Below are 11,181 nucleotides of genomic sequence, written 5' to 3' on the forward strand. Positions count from 1 at the left end.
AAAATAGGAGGCACGCCACAAACCAACAGAGAAGCCGACCACGACGAATACAGAGAACGGGCCAATCAGAATCCAGGTTACAGCGCAAAGGCTGCTCTTTGTAGACTATATAAACGCAGGCACGAAGAGAGGAACTACCCAACCAACAGCGCACTAAAGATGTCTCCTCGAATGGTGACGAAACGTTTGCAAACCAATTGCCAAGCTCGGCGAACAGATCAACAGCCACCTGATCAATTACCAACCAATACACCCGAGCTACCAATATTCCAACACATTACCAATTATTACAACTGTATTTATAGGGTAATTACAAAATGTTCCACAAGGTCTTGCTGGAATTTCCGCATAGGGTCTAAAGGTGTCGAGCTAAAGATGCTCGACCCAGACTGGATGGCATTCTGACCAATCAGGGCTTGTCCGTACTTGACACATTCGTCCAATCGACATGCTGTTTGGTTATTAGGGGCGGCTTGCCTCTGGAACTTTAGCTAATGCGAAGCAATCCGACAGGGTTGACAGCGTACTCTGTGCCGCCTAGGTGTGAAACAGTGGCACCCCCAGTGGACCAGATAACTCCAAGATTAATCTAGAAATTGCTATGCTCCTTTATTACTAATCCTTCACCCAAGCCTTTCTAAACGGTAACAACGATGTTCCACGCAGATAGTATTGCTTGATAACGGCTGAAGCCATTTCAACATACTCGTACAATTTAGCTTTGTGGCATCGGTTTTCCGAAGTTCTCTTGGTCCTGTGACGGTGGTCTGGACGTGTCTAGCGAGAAACCCAAAAAAGCTGCTCTCAGCGTTTCCGTACAGTGACTGGTATTGTTGAATCGGCGGAAGGCTTATACATGGCTCAGCAAAGTCAAAGCTGATGTCGACAAACAAGGTCTATATAAAATTCACGACGTACATTGAGTGAATAAGGATCAACCTCGCTTCATATCGTCAAACCCGCTCCTGACACTTGTGGCTTCAATGGGGCACATTAATCCTCAAGTCGGGGGCGCATGCTGTGACAAACTAAAATAGTCTTGGTTGTATCTGTCAGAATTATCTTACGCTCTCCAATTCTGCGAGATCGCACGGACATCTTAGAAGGAGCGATTCGCGCTTCACCTTGAAGCTGCGGACCAAACGATGACATGTTCGGATTGGTCGGAGTGTCAGCCAATCAGGACCGAGCATTGGTACCTCGACGCCTTTTACCCTAGTAGAGATTCTAGCGTGACCCTTTGGAACAGTTTATTATTATCCTAAAAATACGGTTGTAATAAATTTCCTTTGTCACAAACTACCATGTCTTTTGATAAACCATATTTGTCAGAAGAGGAGCCAAGGAGTTGCACGCCACAACAACCGGCAACGGGAATGGCAACAGCACGAAACTCTTTACCACAAAACGTCACTTTTCGTTCGTAGGAATTCGCTTTATGGAGATCACTTTGATATTTCGGTGTGGGCCGCTTGTCCATGATCGGCTTTATAAGTAAAACATTCCTCATTTTTCTCATAGGTGACTACCGGACGTGCTAGGTGACCAAGTTGAAATTCTGTCTTACTTTGTGTCAAGGTGGGAGATTTCAGGCACTTAATCTGCTCGCCACCAAGTGAGCAGACTTCGTCACTATGCGGTCGGATAAAGTTGCCCAACCTCCTCGGACACTGTACATTCGAACCAACTCATCGATAAAGGACTCTCGCCCATTGATGAGCCTCCACACGATAACAGCCCTACGTCTTCAGCGAATGCCTATGAAAAAATGTGCAGTAAATTCAACCTCCGATCTGTAAAATGGGAGGTCAACTCGGTCTTATCCCCCCACCGTACAAGGCAAACATCTTTCACGATTAGTGTGGACAATTCCGATTGCGTGACGGACCGAGTGTATCATAGGATTTCCATACCAACTTGCATTGGATGCCACGAGTTTTTAGACAACGAGGCTTTAGAGCGATAGTTATCTGCTTTGGCATTTCTAGGGTTCTGATCCCGGCGAAAATTTGCCATCGTGATCGTTGATTTATTTTCCTAAACCCCTGCACCCACTTCGTTCACTCCAAGCAGTCAGTCGGCCTGGAGGTAAACTGTGACCTTTACGCACACGTGGAAGAATTCCACTGTACACACGAAAGAAGGGGAGGCAACACATTTCGCTGAATGTCACTTTTGACAATCGGGAAGAGCAGATAATGAATGGTTGACTGCCCGTTGGTCAATGATAAAACACTGCGTGTTGTGCACCAGTAAGTTAGCTGGACACGAAAGCGATTATTTTGACAGTCGAACCTAATTTCATGATCTGTATACCCCCTTACTAGAGTTTCCCACTGATTTTGAAGCCAACTAACCGGCCGGCGAGTGTAAAGGTCAGCCCAACTACCCATAATACTCTCAAATTAAAAAGGACAAATGGAAAGCTGAAGTCGCGTGTTAGACCTCTCCTTTATTCAGGCATTCTGGATTATATAAGCCAGGATGAGGCACCTGACACCTATCTTGAAGCAACTAGCGTCACCCTACCTGATTTGCCGACAATTTTTGCTTTCCTGTGCGCACATCTTACTACTTCCTTTTCTGTTTCAAACACTATCTGCAGTAGCTGGAAAGAAACACAATGGTCGCTAATCTGACATGTTCAGTTTGTTTACGATCCTCTGTACTGAGTCTTCCTATTCATGAAATGACCGGAACTGCATGGCTTCTCAGCCGATCGCGGCAAGCATATTGTTCCGCTGTAAAATGAGATAACTCAGGATGTTCAACCAAAATCAGTGTCGCAGGCCGTGGAACATCATTCACGGTGGACAAGGCGAAACTCCGGAAGCGATACAATTAACATCACTCGCTTCCCCCTCCTCCATCCGACACGACCGAAACCAACTGGTGAACTGGCGTGTAACCCAGCTCGCCTTGTTCACCCGAATTTTCAAAGGATGGCTGTTATGGTCTAGATACGGAACGACAAGCATACTGCACAACAGGCCTTAGAGACACAAAAACGTGTGGTTCTGCGATAAGTTTCACTAATTAGCCACCGCGGGAATCAATATGGCATTCGTTTCTAACCTAGTTTTGTCTATATACACGCCCAAACAGACACGATAAACTAAGTTGGAACGAGTGTTTAGTTGCTAACAGCTCCTGACCTTTTTCAAATCAGATTCACGTCAGCTACTACCTGGTGCACTAACTGCGGCCACAACCTCGTTCTGCTTCAGTGAACTCGCTCCACTCAGTGACTGTTCGGTAGTCGATCTTATGATCCACGATCGTTTTTTCCCCACACGCGGGGGGCGCAGAAGTTCGGTAACAAATTTCCGTGCAGATAAACACTCACCTGCAAATTAAACAGGTGGAAGACTGAACTAAAACGCATCCGGATCTTCCGCTTGAAATATAATTTGGTTGAAAATGCTGAACTATATTCAGTATATCGAGGCTGTTTTCAATGGTACCCATAGGTTTGTTGAAAATTCTTGGGTTTCATCAGGGAGACCTATCTGAGGACACTACCTCGAAAGCTTGAATAACGTTTCAACGGCTGGTATCTAACACAGTCATTCGAGGGGGATGTCGTAAACAGGATATTCAATTGACTCTGTTCAAAGTCTTCCTTATTCACGAAAGAATCTTCGTCTCCATGTGTTACGGCTATCTGCTTTCTGAGTTTGAGTCACGCGTGCCAATCCAGGAAAACGACCAAGAAATCCGAATTCGGGAATCACGGTACTATTTCAAATACAATAGTATACATATTCAACAAACCTCAACGGATTCTCCTCTGCAGATACCGTAAGGTTACAAAAATAAGGCGGTACAATTACCAGCAGATCGATATCGTCACTACCAAACAGATATCGACGGCGAGCAACCGACCAAAGTCCGTAAGAGTTATAAAAATAGTTCAGTAAAACAAGAAGGTTTCAGTTCATCTGGTCAAGGGAAATAAATGTGGGGTCAGGAGCACACTGTTGGCAAGCTCTCTTCTACACCATGCAACTTCCATTTGGTGTTCACCGGCGAAGTGAGATCGGTGAGGATTCAAGGACTGGTCCTGCAGGTAAGGTGTAAAAGGTGAAAAACGATGCTGTCCAGAGTTTTCAGTGACAGTTGTATATTATGAAAGTTTACAGCTCAAATATGAACACAATCTCCTGGTCAGACGTGATATTCCAGATGCGTCAAGTATGCGCTGGTGCAGTAGAGTTTCCACGCTCGCCTCGCATGTCAAATGTACGGAATTCATACCCTGACACGGCCAAGAATATGCACTGTAGATGAGCTCTCAGAAGAGTGAAACTCAAGTCCAGTACTTCTAGTCTTTGGTGTGGACTCAGAACAGGAGGTGTACTGTTCAAAAGTGAATGGTATTTACGCGATGCACTACTCAAAGGTTGCTGAAAATTCTCCGATAACTCAAGACCGGTTTCGCCCTTCCAGTTCGGACTCATCAGGTAGGCACAGACCCCGAGGTTCCGTCAACCTTGTGTTCTACTTGAAACCAAATTGCACGAAATTAGCTAAATACGGCCGTTTGAAGACTAATTTGGTTTTGCGGGAGACCCACCTGGAACCCAGGCAATTGAATGTGCTACAACAGGCCACCTCATTTTTCAGTTGCTGGTATTCATGCGAGTTCTCGAAAATCCCACAGCCGCCTACAACTAGAGTTTACAGTATTTGTGCGCAGAAAGCAATCGGTATGTCTATCTACTAAATGCCGGATTTTTATCTTAAGTCACTCGCATCGAAAAGTCAGCAGGTGTTATGATAGAAAAATCGCTTGCATCCTTCTGGTAATCACAGCTAACTCAGGTGATCCTGAGTTTAAGATAGCTCCACGCGATCCGAAACCTGACACCTAAGTTTCCGCTGAGCGTTTGTGTGCGCACAGGTTGCGGATTTACTATGTGTCTGCCCTGGATTCTATCTTTCGTAACATCTGTGTGAAACTCCTCACCTTCTTTGTTAGAATCGTTATCACGCAACTGTGTGTTGCCTATGCAGGCTGACAAATACTTTGATGAACTTGTTTTTTGACAGCAGACTTAACTGAATCCAGCTGAGTGTCTCGTTTATGGTAGTCCTCTACCGTATGAAACCCAATTACGACAAAACAGGTTGAAATGTTTTCAGCAACCTACTGAGTAGCATGTTACGTCTAGGCGACTACTCACGAAACCTAATAATTCCGGGTCTCATGTGGTTAGAAAAAAACGGCATTTTTCTAACATCTATCAGTTTCAGCGTCCCGGGTTGTGAACAAGCCAGTTGTAGGGTGATGGTTGGATGACATCTGCTGGTCAACAATGGTTGGACCTGTGCACGACAGATAACTCATAAACAGCTTCTACGTAGTCGAATGTGGTGCTATGTACAGTTGTAGACCACAGTCTCCTTAATGCCTTCTTATCACCGTGAACCCCGGTCCGGATAGCCACGTGGTCGCCTGGTACGCTTGGCCAAACCAGAAATAGTCAATGAACGTGCGAACCGGCTGATCTATTGATCACTGTCGCGTACAAGCGGTCAAGTGATACTAAGAATACAACTCATCTGTCAAGGACGAGTGAAGAATCAATGAAATCTGTCTCAACGAAAACGGTTATCCCATTGGCTGTTATATAGTCACGTTAAGTTCGGAACTGGTTCTCCTAATACTGCTGAAACCAATGTCAACTGGAGTGATTCAGCACGAAGGGTCTTCTCCGAATGGTAGCCAAAACGCCACTAATCAATAGCTTAGTGATGGTATGAAGAGTTCCGGTAAAATTCGATGGGAATTGTATCCTGCCAGTTGTTTTTCATGATTTGGTTTCTATTAGTGACGAATGAACGGCACTCTGTCCTGTCTAGGTGAGAGCGAATCCGATTGTCAATCAGCCGCTTGTGGTCAGTTGCTGGTTGGAAAATCGAGAGTTCAAAACTCCCCACTGCAGTTTCCCGAGATGTGCACCGCTGCTGATTCCAAATGAGGACGGAACAGCTGTACAGTACTACTCGACATTTCAGCATAGATTGGCTTCATTGAAAGGAAGAAATCCCCATTGAAGACCAATAGCTGTTCGTTTGTCCTGGAGCTCACTGGTTCGAAACCCTTTAGAGTTTTGTAAGGTACGCATGATTCCCAATGGGGAACAGTGCTTATCGGGTTATCAACACAGATCAGTCACTTGGCCTGACGAAGTATTTGTGTCAAAAACGAAACCTTGGCCAGCGGTAAATCTACCGATTGTTACCAAACTCTTTCGAAAACGATGATAACTCTGTCGATTCTAAGCGTCTTTCACCTGATTGAACATATCGGTTTAACTGAGAGGACAAAACCTCCATTAGCTGAGTTTATGAACACACTGTCTTGTCATTTTTCCGGCTGGGAAAATCGGTCGACCCACAGTTGTCGAAATTGCTCGGTGGTTAGGAAGACCTCGGATATCAAGGTCACCTTCTGGCTTGGTATAGCGGGAAAAAATGGTATGATATATCTACTAGTTTCATCTTAATCTCTCCAGCTTCCCGGAACATTTGGTATGAGTTCCTTGACTTGGTTTTATAGACCCACATCACATTTACATCTGCAGTTCTCATCTCTAGTAAACTAGACGATGGAAAGATTGTGCCTTCTGTGAGGTAAACAGTTCACCCTGAAACTACGCGGTGTTTATCTCTGGTTTTGAATTTTATCCGACAAATAGGAGTTGGTCTTTTTAGCGCTGTCACGAACCTTTGTGTTGTTGCAGTTGTTGCCTCAACGCAGGTCGCCGTGATTTCAACTTTTGTAGTTTCCTCTTTTGTAGACAGCTTCGCCGGGAATCAGCTGGAACAGATTAAGGCTTACCGAATTTTAAGCTGACAATAAGCGTTTTGTCTGTCACGAAATAAAAGGACAGTTTGGTCATCCGGCACCACAAATTGGACAGGATTCATCAGGATCACTCCACGTGACCATTTTCACCTTGATCAGTACAACAGTTGTTTTCGAACATCGTTTTCTTTGTATGTTATCGAGAAACAAAAGTACTGAAGGAACGCGATTTTTTGGATAGGTTATTAAAATACGACCTCATAATCGCACGTGTAAAGTGGGATTCTCCTCCGTTGCTTTTTGACGGTTGCCGGCCGGTCAACGCTACCTAGACTACTTAAGCAGGAAGTGGTGTTTTGCTCGACCGTGTATGAACGAAAATTCAACCCATCTACACCGTTCAGGCTCACGTACAGCACAATCATCCTGTGACTCGTTTATCAAAAGAGTGATTCGCCCAGAAATTATCTCCTACTGACGTGACGGCGTATACTACTAATGAGGCATGTGAGTAGTCTGTGGTCTTCTCGAAGCTCCGCCCCGCGTCTAATGGAACGTGAATTTTATTACGGAATTTGTGGAACTGCTTTGCAATGTTCGTTTACGATTGTGTAATAGTCAATGAACAAATGAACTCGCAGTGAGGGGTTTTTCTCCTTTCAATTTGAGCCGAAAACCCGATGACGTCCAGAGCCAGTTCGATTGGCTGAGTCTCACAGAATGCAAAGGTGAAAGCCCTTTGTCGTGAAATCATTTATTAGCAAACATCAACTGAGCAGTAACAATCTGTCGGACAGGAAAGTAAACGTCTACTATGCACATAGTTCTAAATACTATCAGGAAGGTCAGATTCCTGAAAGTAATATCAGAACGCCCGGAACCTACTGAGACCATAAAACTTCACCAAAATCTCAACAGAAAAGCCAGCAAGCGTCCAGACCAGTCAATCAATTCAGCCATAGCTGATGAGTGTTCAGGCACGCCACAGAAGCACGGTCTAATGTGATCAAAGTTCAGGCATTTCATAGAGGCACGATAGATGTTGATGGGTGTTCACTACCGCCTATCGGATAGCCTGGATCAATTTCAGAAAGTCCCCTTTAAATAGCGTGGGTCCGTTGTAACTTTTACTCTCATACTCACGCTCCCGCACTCGCTTGTTTGGAATATAGCTGTTGTGTTCCCTTCTGTGAGTCTCCCTTTCCGGCACTGGGCACTGGAGCGGGTTAGCAGCAGATACCACAGGCTGGTGAATCAGCAGACAATAGATCGGCGACGCCCGAAACCACAGAACTATAACAATAATTGCTAAAGGGTTGAAAGAAATTCTGCTGCAACAACAAAACCAGTTTGAAGCGGTGCATTTATGTCTGATTGACGCAGTAACTCAAAATTCAACCACCAAATTCCGCTCCAGATACAAATTTAGTTTAATCGATCGCCAAAAGTATCACGGGGTTCCATTATGACCCTGATGCCAGCCTGACCTTTGGTTCGTGGTGCAGACGTTACGAAGATGCTTTCATAGATGATGCCTGGAGAGCGCACTTATTGCTCAGAATGCTGGGTACAATGGAACACACACGGTTTTCCGACTTTATTCTGCCTAAGAACACGCGACATCTCAGTTTGCCAAAACCGTGCAGCAGCAGAAACTGAACATTCTCACGCGTCTTCCCAAAGTTTCAAGGATATTCATTGATTATTACACACAACGAAAACCGCAAGGCAGCACCACAAGTTCCGTAATAAACTTCACCTTCCATTAGACGTGTGGCGGAGCTCAGACACTACCACAGGCTACTCGCATGCCTCATCAGTAGTATACACCTTTACACTGAGATTGGTACCCAGTGAGACCTAGCACAAAGTCCGATGGAAACGCGGATCAGAATGATCCTCCTCACCACAAGTGGTGCGTGCGCTGAGATCACTATCAATCAAGTGTATTCACAGCCTTTCGCATCCGGAAAATCTACTTTTAAATGAGCATACATCAAACTCTGTCCTACTCATTCAACCGCGCATTCAAAAATATCCATCGATTAGTTATCGATCGGGAGGAGTAGTTTGTGAGAGAAATGCTAGAAATCAATCACACATTTGGTCACATACCACAGAACAAAGTGAAACATGAAACTTGCACCACTAATTACTTTGTATGTTACTTATGATATTTTGTTCACATGCGGAGGCTAAAGTAGTAGGAGAACCAGCTCCAAACGTAACGAGACAACATATTTGCCGATGGAATAACCGTTTTTCGTTGAGACGGATTTCATTGGTTATTCTTCACTCGTCCTTGACAGATGAGTCGTGTTCTTAGTATCACTTTCGACCGCTTGTACGCGACAGTGATCAATAAATTAACTGGCTCGCACGTTCATTGACTTTTTCTTGTTTGGCCAAGCGCACCAGGCGATCACGTGGCTATCCAGACCGGGGTTCACGGTATTAAGAAGGCATTATCGGACTGTGGTACATAACATAAGGAAAGCGCGAGATCGTGATTACACACTGAGTGAAAAGTTTCCTGTCCAATACAAGTTTTTTGTACCGAATTTCGGTCACTGTTCATCGGGCTTCATGAGATAAGCTGAGCGATTCGGTCTGCTAACAGCCAATAAAAACGAACATGGGGAAACCTAGAATCCGGACATAGTTGAGCGTTTGAGAAACGCACTTCTATGAGTCTCCATCTGGGCAGAGTTTAAACTCATCAGCCAACCTCTTGCCTAAGACCAGATTATAATCTTTCAGCGTTAACATCCTTTCGATGCCGAAGAAAATACAAGGAAGCGTCACAAACGAGAGACTCAGTTGAGTTCCAGGTGTGTCGCTCGCAATTCTTGTATGCAAATGAGTGTATTTTGCTAAAATACAAGGTTGCCCAAGCCTAGACAGAGGCTGCCGTTGTTAGTTTCGAAACCAGAGCCCTTGCAGTCATTAAATTCGCGCATTAGAGACTGAGCTCAAAAGACCAGAGGGGGTAACGATCATAGCCATATAACCGAAGACTAGCGTTACAATCATGAATTTATCATGATTGGCTGGAATTCACTTTCTGTCACAACCCTGTAACGACACAGCAACGCCCGGGGAACAATAAAATCCTGTCTGATGAGTGTCGGATTGGAATACGTTGAAAATAAACACGCAATGGCATACTAACTACAAATACAGCAATAAACAGTAACTGGGGGTTTTAAACCCCTGTTCTGTCTTCGATCTTCTCCAGTCTGTCTTTAGATTAAACAGTTTGTTGCGTTCCAATTCCGGAGGACATTTTCCGGTTTACTTCTACACCCCGATGGTAGGATTCGAGTAAAATTTGCAAACCCAGTTGGAACCCACACTGCCCGCGATGAAATTAAAAATCGATCAGACAAATCTGCAAACCCATTTGGTTTTCACCGCAGACTGAACTCAAGGAGGGTGAAACCGGTCGTGGACTGCCAAAGAGTTTTCAATAACCTTGTGAGTAGTTTTGTTTATGAAAATATACTGCGATTACTAGAATATCGTGCCAACTGAATCATGAGGCGGTCTGTGTGCAGCACATTCAATTGTAGAGTATCATAAACGAGAGATTACGTTGAGTCTCTCGTGAAAATCAAAATGATTTGCAAATGAGTGTGTATTTCCCAAGATCCTGCTGTTCTTTAGTAAATGTACAATAAATATCGGATTGACTTCGTTAGAGCGCAAATTTACTGACCGGAAGGTTCGTGGTTCTAACCCGACCCCCACATCTCGACTTCCCCTGTCTAGGCTTGGGCAACCTGGCAGTATCTCAGCCCTCGTGCAACCTTCGGGTGACTTGGCAGTTAGGCACCGAAATGATGCTATAGATGAATGATTCACCAGAGTACACAAAGACACATTGCTCCGTGTAGGTGTAAATTTACTGGATTTATTTGTTACATTGGAGTTTCGGGTCAAACTCCGCTCGGATCTTGTTAGACAGTTTGAGTGCCGTGTGATGAATAGTGTGGAAAGTTCAAAGACCAAACGCGGTGTGGTGGAAAACGACATTTGGGTTGCCATGGGCAACTTTTCTGAAGCATTGGTTGGTTGCTGAGAGCAACCGCTGTGTCTCGAATTTAAACTTTTCGATACGTGTTGATGTATCGCCTGCCTCGCCGTTTGATGTTCTGCCCGACCATGTGGCTACATGATTACAGACGAACCCACTATCGTTTGATCTCATCGGTGAGCAAATCACATACTCTGATGCCTATCTGGGGTGGGTAAACGAGATCACACAGACTTACTACAATGTTAAGGGCGAGTGAGTGGTGGTCCAACAAACGAGCGAATTCTACGGGAGTGACAAAGCTCAGGCGCGTGGTTCGAACCCGAGTTCG

Source organism: Opisthorchis viverrini, assembly GCF_000715545.1.
Source record: "Opisthorchis viverrini unplaced genomic scaffold opera_v5_54, whole genome shotgun sequence".
Classification (NCBI taxonomy): domain Eukaryota; kingdom Metazoa; phylum Platyhelminthes; class Trematoda; order Opisthorchiida; family Opisthorchiidae; genus Opisthorchis; species Opisthorchis viverrini.